The following is a 17,321-nucleotide window of genomic DNA, read 5'->3' on the forward strand; positions in this document are numbered from 1 at the left end:
ACACTGTGGTTCTGTGGAGACAGCCATTTTTTTTCTGAATCTGAATGCACTTTACAGCTGAGCTTTAAATACAGTATGGGCAACAATGCATTAAAAATATATATTGAAATACATGTACCACTAGCACACATTTTATAAGTACATTGCAGATCAAGAGACCATTTTTTTTTTTTAATTCTCCACTTTGCACATGAGCTGAAAAAGGTCATTTGTACCAATAGCCATGTTGGTTTGAAACTTCAATGATTATTCATACAATCCTTATGATAATACATGGTGCTTGCCAGCATATCCACCTGACAGCAAGCCTGGTATTTCACAATATCAAAAAAAAGAAAGTTTCTTTTCATACATTCAATGCAAAATGATGTATTAAGATGCTTTCCAAAGTGTTAATTGACACACCGTTCTTGTCACCTGCTCTGTGCAAGTTCATTCTTTTTGTAAATTAGAAATTGATGATTTCATCAATACATACGCTGTAGTATGTACATTGTATGTCAGGCAAGCTTATGCATTATTTCGCTTTGAAAACGGGTGAAGCGCCTAAACCAACTGAGAAAAAAGAAAGGTCATTTGTACCCATGTGCACATGAGGTACACTATTGTACACAAAATGTAATACGAAGTGGCTTCTTTTAAATCATTTTTTCCCCATTGCATGTTCATCCACATTATCACTGTTTGCAAAGGATGACTGCATTGTACAATTGTACATATCAACTGTATGATGAAGAAGGACATTCTTTACAATTTCGACACAGTCCATTTGATAATGCTAGGGACAGTTTGCCCCACAATGCATGAACATGTGAGCTACAATAGCTAACTCTTTTTTAACTCTTTGAATAGCAGCCATCAGCACAAGAATTCATAGCACTGTTTTGACAATGTAAACCGATACAAACACAGACTTACATGTATTGTGTAAGTTCATACAAATCCCACAAATTCAAAACCTTTTTCACATGAAAAGGGGGTTCAATGTGAAGCCAGCTGAGGAAAACTGCAGGGCTTCATGCCATCTGCTGTGAATTTGTCAAGATTGGTCCAGGAGAAAATGTAAAAAGAAACTGAGGTTCAGTTGATACTGTGAATACATGTACAGCTGTAGAATGGTGGTTATTTGTTATTCCATTACATACTAATTTACCATGAAGTACAGGTAGACATACTGTGGTTAAATTCAACTACAATTTCTATGAATATTTCAGTCTTTTTGTCCCTTAAGTTTTTAATCGACAAAACAAAAACAACAAACAGAAATTAAGGAGTAGAAATCAGCTGAATCCACTATTATTATGTGCATTGATGCATGTACAGTATAAAAAGTCAGAGGAGTTACCCTGACAACTTGGCACCTACAAATGTCCATCTCAGTAAAAGATGAATGTATGATATGAACATATTGCATGGACAGAGAAAGACTATGGGTATTTAAATGGAAAAATATGTATTCCAGGAATGCAAAGAATAGATTGAAGAAATTGCTGTGTCAGCTAGAACAAAATTCATAATCACAGAACTTGCACTGTACCACTCAGTCTGAAACCCATACAGCTTTATTAGAATCGACGACTCGAGACCCGCACTGGGCAGAAATGAGATCACGTAGACGGATAACGGCATTATATTTCATTTCTCCCCGCAACTCCTCCATGTTCAATACTGTCTCATCAGAGATTCTGAAATTGGTGACATTAAAGGGGTAGTTTCAATGACGAGAATATGACATACCCTTTACCTTCTGTTGTATTTGAGTACTGTCATTTGTGCGCGAGATTTTTTTTCTTTTTTTAATATCAAAACAATATACAAATTTATTATAATACAAGTGCAATCTGCTCATTGAGTTTAGACCTTGCAGGGCATGATGGAAAAAAGTTGTTATATCCATTCAGGCAAGTGTCTTGAGCATGAACCACGCAAAGCATCCATTCATTTTGCTTACCCCACAGTGATTTTTAGTTGCAAAAGCATTACACAGAAAAGTGGGTTGTAGTTCTAACAATGCCTTGAGATATTAATGGGGTGCATTCCGATGGTAAAAGGAGTGAGATTCAGATCGCGATCCAAATCGCAATCAAAATCTCACTTTTCAGATCACTGTTCATATGCGGCAAAAATTCTCTTGAATAATTGCAATCCAAACATCGATGTCTTTTTGGCAGTGGTTCACACGATGACCAAAAACCTCACTAACCCATTTGAGTGGAAATATATTTACTGTGATCAGTACGCAGTATTTCCAAGCTGGACATGCTTCAATATTATGCTGACAACTAGTCCTGATTTCAACAAAGGCCCTTCTATCTATACTGACAAACTGATAAATTTAGTTGCCTCTTTGCAGTACAAAGTACAACTGTATCACAGAGCAGTCAAATACTCCCAAAAGCTGAAAATTACTGAAGGAAATATAATTGTTCAAACATGTGGAATTACAAGAAACAATGTTGAAAAATCAACAAAGTCTTGGAATGATGTGCCAACAAAAGATACCTTTACATGGAGAGGAAAAAAAACCAACAACAAATGAGTAAGTTTACACCAGTCCTTTAAGACATCCCTCCTGTGGGAATGTTGATTTCAATGGACTTGGACAGGCATAGTGCACATACAATGTATTAATCATATCTCATGTTACTGCTTTCGTACACCACACAGGGACACATTAAGCTGGCAGAGTCTAGGTCTATAAAGTTTCTTGTTTCTCCACACATGCATTACAAGTGAAAAGTTCATTGCTCAGGGCTACCACTGTGTAAAGTGAGATGTATTTTTGTACCTGAACACAAAAGAGCAGGAACACAATTAGATTTCAAAAAAATCTACAAAGAGTTGATTTAAAGAAGGATCACAAACAAATATATATTTTTTAAACCTTAACCACCAACTAAAAATCCACTATTTTGGTGCAGCATTTCCTACAAATTTACAGAGTAAAAAGCATGCTTTCCTACTGTACATTTGTACTGCCATATGAATCAACACATCAAGTATATATTATAATGGATTTCAGTGACAACGAGAATTACCTACTTTGCATAAACACATCAGAATATTAATCTTTACTTTCTTTACACTGTAAGACAAAACACTGTGAGTTTTACAGTAAGATGAACTTCAGCACAAACGTACAATTATTTCCTATCACAGTGCTTTCTTTCATTTGACATTGTCACTGTAAAGTCTCACCGACTTTACATTTGTTTTGGCAGCTCGACAGCGAGAGGCAGAAAATAATAAGGGAAGGGAACATTGTCTTTCTGATGTGGAGCATGAACAGTCTCCTCACAGACATTGTATCCCACACGCTCCAGCAAAAGGCATTTTGCAATCAATTCACAATCAATTTGGAATCACGGAGACGCAGAGCGTTGAGAACTCGTCCCCGTGCAGCTCGCTAGAGTGGAGTGGACAAAATTAGCAGTGCCTCTTGTAGGGGCACTTCTCTCCCCCAAAAGTAAACAATTAGGCTGGGGGTAAAGCTGTAAAAATCAATACAAGGTCAACGAGCCCTACTTAGCATTGTGACTGGGCCCTATGCCACTGCCCCTGCTATATTCAGTCATGTCCCAGCTACAGTACGTACCCCTCATCAACCCCTCTGCTACTTCTTTATTGTGACAGCTTTGATCTCTCTCATATTTCAAAGATTTCTCCCATTTTGACAAGAAAAACAAAACAAAATTATATAAGAACAAAACAGAACATTTTGTTTTGATAGGGAAAATGAAACCATTTTTTTCTTTGTTGGTGATTATTCTGAGGCACCATTGATTTACTTCATAAATCAATGTTTCTAACAAGTACAAACAGCTGCACACCCTTGATGTACACTTGTATGCACTATCAATCAAGCCAATTCTTTATTTTGAAGTGTAGAAACAAACTACAATGCACTATTATAGTAAATATCATTAGAATATCACTCAGTCAAGGCAAAGTACAAGGAGACTGGAATTGTAAAAGGTGATTGACACAAGTTTGTAATCTCATACATGAATGGAAATCCAATGACACAATCAACATCATGCTCATCAAGTCTCAGATTTACATTGTACTCAGCACTAGAATAAACTCACATTACAGATTGTAGGTACTTAATACTCATCCTCACAATTATTTCCATGAGGAGTACAACGCCCAAGCAAGAGTTTATCATACAATGTAGTTGTCTGTCTGATACATATAGGCCTACATAAGTAGGCCCTATACTGTACAAGTGTACATGTACTGTACATGTGTAGCATGGATACTGATCTCAAAATTCTTTAAGTCTTTGAAATCATGTGATTCAATGGAATAAAATGCCATTTTTGGCGGATGTCCTTATATCAACTGTACTCATACAGTTAAAAGATGTGCACAGTGCATTTGATTTGAGAGACCATAGTACATTGTACTACTGATATCAGAATCTGTGTGTACGATTGTACAGCAAAGAGATGAGATCACAGCTAGAGAAAGGGTAAGGTAATTGGTTTGTTTTTTTTTTCGGCACTTAACATCTGACAGCAAGTAGTGCTTGTGAGCTGAATCCCTGTGATTTCAGCAGCAAGTTGAATAATTCATACCATTATATGCACTGTATTTTTAAAAAAATACAGAATCAATCTGCTTATCACAATTCCTCAGATCTGCAATCTGTCCTAATGTGCTACGTACTGTACACAGATATGAAATACTCACCTCCATGTCGCAAGTCCCCTGGAGCAAAGTTCTTACAAATTTCAACAAAGTTTTAAATACATTTTCTCAGTAGGCCTACTTGGTAATTAGAATTGCAGCAAGTACCACTTGATCACAGAAAGAAGCTCCAAGACTTCTTAAATTTCCATTGATTATCATGGTCTGGTACTGTAGCTTGACAGCAATTTTCAGTTATTGCTCTGCTACAATTCAAAGGTTGCTGGGGTTGTGATCTATGAAGTGCATCAAAAAAAAACAAAAAAAAAAAACTAACTGATAAAAGCTTGTTACTGTATGTGCAACTGGATGTTCAGGACATCACAAAGCCACTATACCAAGAATTTCAAATCAATTTCATAACGTGTCTTCACTGAAGACTGTCTGATATTGATGAAATTCTGAGCAAAATTAATATTGGCAGCTGGTGGTAGTCTTAATAATTCAGACCCAGTATCGCACTCAGATTATGGATGACAGGTTGTCACAGTGGAATATGAGCACTTAAAGGGGCATTCCGGACGATTTTCATAATTTCACACCATGTAGTACATTAATCGACAGCTCCATGTATAGATTTGTGGAATTTATTGTAGTCCTTGAGCAGAGAAACCAATAAATTGAAAATCTTAAACAAATTACACTGAAGAGTGTTGATGACATCAGAGCATCATATTTTTCAGAAATGTAGCAGTGTAATTCCATTACAATACCGCTTGCTCAACAAGTTCACCTGTGAAAAATCTATGCATGCCTTCTTCTTTTGTTCTGCTTCCTTGAGCCCCAACTCATGTACACTGTATTCCTGTGGTGAGGCTTGTATGTCATCATCCTTGTTCATTGCAATTTGTTATAGATTTTGAAAACATTCTCATTCCTCATCCCAATTCATACTAAAAATTCTTCAACTTTGTACTCAGTTTAACTAATTTATAGTTGTTCAAATGTAAAAGTCTGAAAATCATTCGGAGGTCCCCTTTAACCCATTGAGGATGGATTTTGCTCTCACAAGCATTTCTCGTAGACACCTGTCTGAGTATGGTACTCTGGACTACCAGTAGTCAAAGAGTTAACACAAAGACTCAAATCTTTGCTGTGACTTGAAGGAACAAAATGCTCACTGGAAATGAGTCCCACTTTTTCCATGTATAAGACCATCAGCATTTCCTTTATAGCCTAACTTCTTTCATACAAATAAGTATCATTTTTAACTGCACTGCAGTAATTTTCTGCCTTTACTCAATCTTAAATTATATCATGGTACTCAATCTTTTCTTCTAGCATGACCTTGAGTTTATACCTTAACAGAGCTTTGTACTGTACAGTTTCAAAAGAAACTCCAAATGTCACACATACACATAAACACACACAGACAGACAGCTTTGAAGAATCACAATTCCAGATCTTAAAGCTTTAATGGTCTACCAAGCACTGGAAAGCCTGTTTTTACACACTACACACACTTTACAATGAACATGGGGGAAAAAAAAGAAAAATACAGGTAAATTGTGCTGGCTTTGTGAAGAGAGAGGTTTTGATAACCTTGATCAAGACTCATTTGGATGGTTTTCCTGCTGCTTGCTCAACTGAGCATGTGTACGGAGATTTCTATGTAAATATGTACATGGAAAGATCTGCTCTTCACTAAAAATTCCTTTAGTATTCAGTCACTGTGAATGGCTGTGGTTTTCATCCTAGCCTATTCCATGTTTGCCTACATATGAGCGGTGTTGACATGACTGTGTCAACTTTGACGCCTATTTTCTACTCGAAAGTATAGTGTTATAGGTTTGGACATCACAATGAAGACTGTATCAACTCCGCAGAAAATATGCTTGAATGCTGGGTATGAACTAGTGTATATTATCAATACGACATGAAAATTCTTCTTCTTTTTCATGTCTGCAGTATGAGCATGAAGCACAAAGTATAAATTATGACTTTTAATTCAAATGCCCCCAAAATGTAAAACTTGGTTGAGTGCAGAAATTTTGGCAAATCACAGACAAGGAACCAGTATCTGTCCTGAAGTCACTATTAAACCTACAGTATAGAACAACACCTGTATACAAAGTGTAGTAGTAGTAGATACTGTATACGCCGAATATTTCGCGAGGTTTCTATTTTCGCGAATTTCGGGAGTCAGGTGCTATTCGCGAAATTAAAGACATGCGAAAATACTGACTCTGATCCTGATGTGAATGTGACGTTCGCGTGTATACTTCTCTGTTCAGTACAGGACTCCACGATTGCGAATCTAAACACTCGCGAAATTGTCGAGAATTCCCGATTCACAAAAATTTAGACTCGCGAAATATATGGCATATACAGTACTGTACATCTGTGCATGTATACACTGACAGTTGGACAGCCCCCCCCTCCCCCCCCCCCCCCCCACGACCTGTAGGCATTCTCTTACCAGGAGAGATACTAACAATGTATTAAGCTTGCATTGCAAAAAAGGATCTTTCTCACTGCTTTGTAGAGTCTGTTTCAGAAAGTACAGCTCAGCAACCTCTGTTCCTGGAGGACACTGCACAAGTTGAGCATTGAAACTGTCTGGGACAAAGACTAGTTCTGAGATCACGGTACAGCAGAATACAGCTCCATACAGCAGAACTTGCAAAGAAATAGTCAAGCATAACTTATGTGCTTAATTTGCCATGAATTTTTTTAGCATTGACTGCTCTGGTCTCCACAGCACTCTTTGATATTTCCCTTCACTCCAAACAATGACTTATTTGCGACATTAGGTGCTGCGGCAACGCTGAAATTTTAATCAAATTCAATCTGCACACTGCACAGGAAGGATAGACTCTCTGTATATTATCATGTGATGCATCAGGTATTTGTCAAAAAAACAACTGCCCTTTAATTTACACTACTGCATTGAATAATTCTATAAACCATTGTTTTGATTAGAATCTTTGGTTTACTGTTCATACAATTTTACATGTCACACCATGTTCGCTGTAAATTAAACTCCAGAAGACTCTAAATGCCTTGCAGTATCCTGTTCTGATTGCTGCTTCATTCAGGTTCCATAATTCAAAAGTTAAAAAAATGAATGTCCTCATTTTTATTCAAATCCTTCCATGTTGTGAACAAACTAGTCATTCCTAGTGATGAATGTGGGAAAATTTTACTCAAAGGTCAATCCACATAAAAGACTGTGAAGACTATAACCTCAACCACTATGCTATTACTCAATGTTACATCTTACATGTACAGTGTACATGTAAATTGTACTGTATCTTACAGATATGTGAATGTCATCTGAATATGCCCTTATTTGGATATACTGTTAATATTCTATTGTGTTGTTGCTTTTCTTTTGAAATCATTGTCAGGATCATCACTGATTGAGTGGTGCAAAGCTGTTGCAATCAAATCATCAAAATATCAAATGGACACAACTAGCATTATGACTGGTGAAAAAAAAGGGAAAAAAAGGTTGAATATTACAGAAGAGTCCCATCCTGTAGTAGAAATGATTTCAGACTTTTCAATACATCATTGCATAAGGATATTCCTTTATGATGTAATACGTCTATCTGAATGGCAAATTAAATGTTTTGAACAGGAAAATATATTCCACGGAGATAGTTTTGAAAACCTGGGTTGTCTGCCAATAGTGTGATGTCAAGTACTCGCAACATTGAACAATTTCATCAATAGGAATTTCACTTTAATAAAATATTTGCCGTTGTGAAAAGAAAATGAATGATTGTCCATTTTGTTCAAAGTCCTCCCCCAATGGCAGACAATGCAGCCAGTACAGAGGGCAGGAACCGCAGCTAACAATGGACGATATTTCCTCACTTTAGCATTTCAATGGCCATCGCCTACAGCATGGCTGACACAAACACGTCTACAGCATTTTATTGCCCGCTCACTCAGATACCAATCAGAGTGCCTCTCCTCCATGAGAAGGAGAGCAGACCTGGTAATGGGGAAAATTTATGTGGGTCAGTGGACTTGCATGTAGCTCTTCAAGTCTGAATATAAAAGAGGGAGCAAAAGATAGAAGAGAGACAGGGAGGGCCAGGTTAGGAGACAAGATAGTTTCCAAACAGAAACCACTTCTCTGACAGTACATTTATTAGTTTAAAAGGTGGAGTAGTATTTAGCTGACAGGTTAAACTGTGTTTATTTGTTTTCAGAACCGGGCACAATTTGATGCATTCAATTAAAGGCCCATTATAGTTCACCCTGGTAACCCCATTCATACATGTACATGTGCAGTACATAGTAATTCATAAATTTAATTAACAAACTCTATTGACAGGCTAATCAGGCAATAGATCGTATTCTTTGAATATGGACATCTTACTGAAACTGCTGGAATATAGCATGGATGTAATTTGTGGTTATCTGGACTGATTACTGTACATGTACTCAGAGAACCATCAATTGATTATGCCATACAACCATAAAAATCTTAAATGCTTTGTTTGTGATTGAGTAGGTTGGCTGGAAAGGGGTTTACTAAATGTATGTTAAGGGGCCTCAATAAAAGAATACACAAACCACTAATTACATGTACATGATTATGCATTATATCAGACAGCATCACTGCAGCCTGTGATTCTCATAACTGAAGATCTGTTGTATCCTCGGCTATTCCAAGTCTTGTAAAATATTACAGTATATATATATCAAAAGAAATGATGCCATATTTTTTGCAGTGTTTTTTTTTTTCCTAACAAATTAAATGAGTTGACTGATATTCGTAAAAGTTTGAATTATCCTTCGGGTTTATGCCAGGTTCAAGTGTGTGCGTGTGTGTTACACACAAACACACTGCTATAGCTTCTGACCACCCGAGCATTGAGAATTAAGGGTTTCTGGGACGAACACTGGACTAGGGCTTTCTATAGCTCAGTCGGTAGAGCACCGGTCTAGCAATCCGGAGGTCTCGGGTTCGAATCCCGATGGAATCCCATTTTCTTTGCTCACTTTTCCACTAATAATTTATATTCTTTCTGGTCAGTTTATTCTGTCTTTATTTGTTACAAACTCAAAAAGCTGCATCACTTCGGTGATCCCTCGCATTTATCCCCAAGTTGAATTATCCTTCGGGTTTATGCCAGGTTCAAGTGTGTGCGTGTGTGTTACACACAAACACACTGCTATAGCTTCTGACCACCCGAGCATTGAGAATTAAGGGTTTCTGGGACGAACACTGTACTAGGGCTTTCTATAGCTCAGTCGGTAGAGCACCGGTCTAGCAATCCGGAGGTCTCGGGTTCGAATCCCGATGGAATCCCATTTTCTTTGCTCACTTTTCCACTAATAATTTATATTCTTTCTGGTCAGTTTATTCTGTCTTTAAAAGTTACAACATGTGAAAATACTGCCTCCTATGTCACAAAAGTGAGTTGTAAATACATATTGGTACTGGTATACAGTCTCTCTGAAAGTGGGAAATTATCAACTTTTCTTGTAGTGAAAAGTGATATTACTCCTTTCTAATTCTGTCAATGTGGTTCTTGATCACAAATTCAACCACTCGTATAATTGTCTTCCAGGTATCATACTCACAAAACCTTCAATCATATTATGCACAGAGTATGTGGCATATAAATTTTACATCAACAATACTTCATAAACGATGTACACTGTCTTCACACCAACAACTCGAGAGTAAATTTTACCTTTCATACATAAGGCTGTAGCAGTTCATATTAAGAGTCTCCCACACAGAAAATCATATGTGTTTTAATAGTGCAGAATCCCATTATAATGAGGTTCATAAATTCTACAATATTTCTTATCAAAAGTTTTATTGCATCCCCTATAATAAACAATATTCATGTCCACTGATACAATGATTCATACATACATACTAATATATTAATCTGTCAGTTCCTTTCATATTCATGCACAGCAATAACATCTGCTTTATACATCAGTGTCAACAAGTAATCAATGTGGAATGCATGTACCGATTTGTACATTCATGTAGTAAACAATATCTGCTTGACTAGAATACAATATAAATCTATTAAAAAAACTTACGCTGCAGTTAAGAATAAAATCATTTGGATTGCTTTCTTTTGGTTCATGTCTTAGTACCTTTGTGCCATTTACAGTTCTTATCTAGACAAATTTGTCTACTGCATTAGCACGGTTTAGCGATACTTGACCTGGGGTAGACTTTAATAAAACATCTATGCAATTTCAAACACCTGAAAAGTTTGTGTAGTCAGAAACCGTGACTGATCAAGTACAGCCATCACTACAAACAGGGCACCTCCCTGCCACAACATGTACTGAAGGTAGTAGTACCAGGCATTGTTAAAGTAAACTACACAAGTCTTCTCTTCTGCATGTATACCTTTATGTGCTAGAAGGCATTCAGTACACAGCCATTTCCTAGACTTTTTTAATGTATTTGTTTGTTTTTGGGATGGGTTTTTACCTTAACCAACACAGAAATGATTTGTTTTTAAAGAGCATCTCCTTCCCCTCATCATCATCATCATCATCATCATCATCACTATCATCATCATCATCATCATCATCATCATCATCATTATGGTACAATGTAGGAGGAGAGATACACGTAGATCCTGTAATCCTTAGTCAATTTTTCAGGTTACGAGTTACTCAGTACCGCACGACATGTGTGGAGGGGGTTGGGACGTTTAAGACATTTTGATCAAAGAATGCAAAAGTGGTCGGGCCACCAGTGATCATCCAGTCTTTATATTTCAAACATATCAATGACAGTAGAATCAATTACTCTTTGAGGGAGGCTGTTCCAATCACACACCACTCAGCTGTTGAAAAACAAGCATTTTCTTGAATCAAGAAGAGACTTTTCTATGAAAATCTTGAGGCAAGACTGGATTGATAGCCGAGACACTTCAGCGAGTGCCTGGTCACCATTTGGGGCCAGTAGCAGACAGCCTGCACTGTCATCATGATTACCTCGACATGCTGAGGTGGTGGTCTCAGTCACTTACCCAAAAGTGGTGCATTGACGTGCACGATACTACAGTATACAATCTCACAGGTCAGGTGAGGTGTATGTACTGGATTGTATAGTTCCCATATAAAGAGAAAAGTAAAATCAGAACTAACCTGATCTTGTACATGTACTCCAAATTACTACACTTGTTTTCCACACTGTCAGAGCAGGTTGGTATTCAAATTTGTCAGTGAACTGATCACTTTGTACGCAGGTATTTAATACAGCGACAGGTTCGCTTTCTTCATGAATTCCGCCATCCACTACCACTACTGGCACTAGCCTTTGGGCGCCTTTCATGCAATTGCAAGTGTCCTGCTGCATTCAGTGAAGACAGCCCGCAAGCACAAGCCATGCATGCAAGCCATGGGATTTTCTGAGTGAGCTTGTGCATGCACGGGAGGAATGAGAGGGGCATTAATTAAGTGGCCTCGAATACTAACCATTTGACAATGGGTTTAACTGCTTGTTAACCATTTTGTCTGTAGTGGCAACTAAACACCTTTGGCCTAATCAATCTCACAAAAGTCACATTCACACATTCTCACAACGTCGACGGTCACAAGATGAATTTCAATCTCCTTCTTTGTAACATGACCAACCAATATAAACAGGCAACACCAATTGCAATAATTCATGTGACCATACAAAACGCTAGTAAAACTTGTTTTCATGTTGGTTTTTAGGTGGCTGTCACGTTAGAAATCTACATTCCCCTCTGCGATTTGCAACACCACGGCACTGCACTGCCACCACCATCATCGCCGTTATAACGATCCACACACTTGTTAGGGCAGGCGAGTCCCCCATTATCTAAAAAAGCAGAAGGGAAGGTCGGGCGGGCGGTGCACCACGGCCACAGCCACGGTACGGTCCGTGGCGTATGAAGCAGAGAAGTGCAGCATGTACTGTAACGTTACAACTTCGATAAGATACACGACAATGAAGAAAGAGACAGAAAGCTAAGGATTGCATACATACCATGATTTAAGACATTGTTGCATTTCAGATCAACGGACACATGTTCTTCATTTGATAACAGCCGGCAAGTTGGTCATAAAGACGAGAAAAGAGTACCCAATTCCAGAATGAGATTCGGAGGTAACTTCACAGGTGGATCGTCGTTGGCAGAATTTCACGCTTGGGTTATCCATAACAACTACTCCCCCTTTAACTTATGAGGGCGACATTCTGCTTTGTGCGGTGTGTACTCACAGAACTCTTACACTTCTGTGGGTGTACTCGTATCATCATTGCTCAAAGGAGTGAGAACAGTGTTATTCCCTTTGATCCCATGTTCGAAGCCGCCACAAGGAAATATTTGCAGTATTAGTACTTAATGTGTACCAACTGGAGCTGCCCACAGACAGGAAGACTCATGTGTCATTGCATAACGACCAGCTACCTTCTAGGAAAGATATGTCTTTATGATGGTAATAATTTTTCGCCATCCCTACTTATGGAACATGAGCAATACAAAAAGGTATAGCAATCACAAAGAAATTGATGAAATGAAAATCAAGTTTACTGGACATGGGCATGTCCGGGCACAAATCTGACATATTGATTTATAAAGAACTATCATCGAAGATTATTCCATATCAGTTTCATTTGTTGGAATTTAGCAGAAATGTGTTAAAATCGGCATTCAAAGAGGGTGTACTTTCAAATACTTTCACAATATACACTTTTGCAGGTATTTCTGGACGAGTTTGACCTTTGTTTTGAATGTTTTGTCATGAAGTGAAACTTTCATGTTCTTTAATGAATAAACAAGTAAGATATAACCGATATAATGTTAGAGGTCAAAATCCTTCTTCTGATTGCCCAGAATGATGGCGGCTTCAAACATCGGAGGTCAAAGGTATAACAAATGCACCTGTGGAATTCTTTCGTACATCCATAAAAGATCTGACAACTTACTGTTTGAATAGATTATGGCCAGTTGGAACTCCAGCTGTAGAACCTCCCTGCTCAAATCATTGACCTTACCTGCAGTCACTGAGCAAGTGAACTTTTATGCAAGAAATGTAAAAACTTAATATTTCTATCATTACATCGAGCTTTCTGTATAAAAAAGCATTCCTACATATTGGGTCTGTTATTTCTTTGCACTTGAAATCAGTTATGATTTAAAATCCTGTTTTTTATTGTTTTGTTTATCTCTTACTCACAGAATTTTGAGATTAGGAGTATATGTTGTAATGTATATGAAGGGTTTGTTTGCAAAAACCGATAAGTCCATTTTTGAGGATTTTGAAATACGATCTCGGTCATAAAGTACAAAATAATACCTTTTAAATGATATATTAGTCACTACATATAAAGGTATATATTTGAAGTTATGGTCAAAAGAAGCAAAAATGTCCTTATTATTCTCTTTATTTTTCTTGACCTTTAATCGTTAATATCTCCATTTGGCAAATATGGACTTATCGGTTTTTGCAAACAAAAACTCTTCATATATATATATATATATATATATATTAAGTTGTCAATTTACTTTTGGGAAAATTATAAAAGGGCAGCGTTATGTTTTTCAAAGTGAGAGGGCCTACTTTATGGGAACAGGAAAGTTGATTTGTTTCCAGAATAGGGAGGGGAACATTTTGCTACCACTTGCGTACCAAAATCGGCTGACAGGCAAAAGAAAAAACAAAACAAAACAAAAACAAAACAAAAACAAAATAAAGACAAAAAAAAATCTGAAAACAAGTGGAACCCCCCCCCCCCCCCCAAAAAAAAAAAAAAAAAATGTGGTAAATCGGGTAAATCTGGTTTGGTTCCCCTTATAGGCCTATCTGGTATGTTGATTCCCAAAATAAATTTATCCTAGTTTTCTGTTTTCAAGATTGAAAATTCCCCCACGCTTTTTCCATCAATATAAATTGATCTGTGTTTTGATTGCATTGTAATGGAATATTAAGTAGATCTCAAAGGACAGTATGATACCAACATTACATGTGATTTCTTATTGAATATATTAAATTCTTGTAGGAAAAGGGGAAATAATATTATGTCTGGAAGTGACTTGCTTGTAGGGGGCTGTAGGATCTCTTGCCTAGTATGCTAAAGTATATAGGTAGATATGTAATATCCACACACACACACACACACACACACAAACACATGATGAGATATATATATGAAGAGTTTGTTTGCAAAAACCGATAAGTCCATATTTGCCAATTTAATGGAGATATTTGAGATCAAAGGTCAAGAAAAATAAAGAGAATAATAAGAACATTTTTGCTTCTTTTTTCAATTCAATTCAATTCAATTCAATAGTTTATTTATCTCCATCATCACAAAGAAAAGAAAAAGTTGACATAATCCAAAGTGATACAATTTTTTTTTCATTTCTCTTACACTCGTCTGATAAAAGATTTTTTCAATACAATATAAAGTATATTATACACGAATGATGTCGTAAAAAAGAAACAATGCACTTTGTCATGGCAACAAAAATAGTAAATAATCACAATGATGGAAAACAGTGTTCCACTAAAAAAGCCACGCTTGTAAAACGTGGAACACTGGAACAAAACAACAACAGCACCAAATTGTTATACCAATAAGACATATTCATTTTAAATAAGTTCTTGTATTATACTATTGTACATTTTACTCATTGATATAATGATGTTGATACTATGAACAATACTTACTAGGATTTTAGGATGCAAACGTATAAACTATATAACATATCACATTTGTGGCACAGACACTATGGGGCCAGGTGTGCCAGGAAAATTGAACGGAAAGGAAGATATGCAATCGGCCACAAAAAACATAACGACGATAACAACAACAATAACATAATACACAGAAATAACAGAATTTGAAGAAATGCACTCAGACAGATACTGGACAACGAAGAACGAGGAAAAAGGAGCAGGGAAGAATAGAGAAGGAAAGGAGAGGGATGGAAAAGGTCTGTGGACACACTACAAAATCTCAAGGAAAAGTGAAACATGACGGGTTTTTTTATTGAACAGAATTAACTGGTATATTTAGAAAACAAATATTTTTTGAGTTTATACTCAAATGTAATTAACTTCACAGATTCTTTTAGATCATTATCTAAGCTATTCCAAAATCTGGGTCCGGTATAAACAAATATATTTTGAGTGTGTACAGTTCTAACTAAAGGAAGATGAAATTGTCTCGTGGGATAATTATGTACGTGGCTGTTACGGTGAAATAAAGAATAAAATATTTTGGGTAGATGATTGCAGTTGTAATTAAACATAAATTGACCAAGTTGAAACAAATACAACTCTTTTATTTTCAGAATTTTGTGCTCAAGGAAAAGCTTGTCAGTATGTGCTCGGATATGAAGGTTAAAAACGATTCTGAGCGCCATCTTTTGCAGAAGAAAAAGTTTATCTAACAATGTCGAATATGACATGTATTCCCCCAAGCAAGAATTCCGTAATTCAAGTACGGCAATACCAAACTTGAATAAAGCGTAATCAAAGCCGAAGAAGGAAGATAATATTTCAATCTATTCATTATGCCTATGTTACGTGCAATTACTTTACAAATATTGTTTATGTGACACTTCCATGATAACTTATTATCAACTTCTTTTGACCATAACTTCAAAAATGTACCTTTATATGTAGTGACCAATATATCATTTAAAAGGTATCATTTTGTACTTTATGACACGTACTTCAAAATCTTCAAAAATGGACTTATCGGATTTTGCGAACAAACTCTTCATATATATATATATATATATATATATATATATATATGTGTGTGTGTGTGTATATATATATATCTGTATATGTATATATATATATATATATATATATATATATATACATATATAAATGCAGATTACAAACTATTGCTCAGACCTTTCTAGTTTGGATAAGGAGATCAGACATAACAGAGTCTTTAGAATTATTTATTCTTTTGTTGTATGATTTTTCTCAATAATGTTGATGATACCCGAACTATACAAATGAACAGCAAATAAGTGCAAGTTTGACTGGAAAATGCTTGTTAATCGTTTTGAAGTTTCTTTGATCTTAAGGTGAAGTAAGGTTCGTCAATTTAAAATGAAATGGGGTTCTTTATGAAGAAATCTTGTTAAATAAGGACCCTCTTTCCTTTCAGTATAGTCTATCGATCCATTGTAATGACGGACAGCTGCATCACAGGCCCTTTAGATAAGAAAAAAAAAGAACCTTGGGAATAATGAGCTTCCTGTCAGTGACGGATCTATGGAAAACTAATGTTTGGATTAAAAGGCTGCAAATATGATTATTCAGATTAAAAAAAAAAAATGTATTTCATAAAAAAAAAAACACTCGAAAACCATTAGTTTCCCGTGCTTTGGATGGACAATTTAGTAGCACAAACCGTTTGGTTTTTGTAACACAATTAGATCTAATTAATTCAAATTTCTCTCTTTGATTTCCTTTTCTAAACAATAATTGCATGCACATTTTCGTTATTATTAATATTTATGTATAGGTCAGAGGTCATTATATCATAATCTCATCTAATCTTGCATTGTGGTTGCAACAAATATTACCGTTTCGCAAAAAAAGAAGAAGAAGAAAGAAGTGAAATTACAGAATACCAATCTTACTTGATTTAAGGGCTTTTTACACTTGTGTTTCTTAACCCCGGACTT

This window comes from Diadema antillarum, unplaced genomic scaffold, assembly GCF_040938485.1.
Source record: "Diadema antillarum isolate AM-2024a unplaced genomic scaffold, OU_Dant_1.0 seq00000372_RagTag, whole genome shotgun sequence".
NCBI lineage: Eukaryota > Metazoa > Echinodermata > Echinoidea > Diadematoida > Diadematidae > Diadema > Diadema antillarum.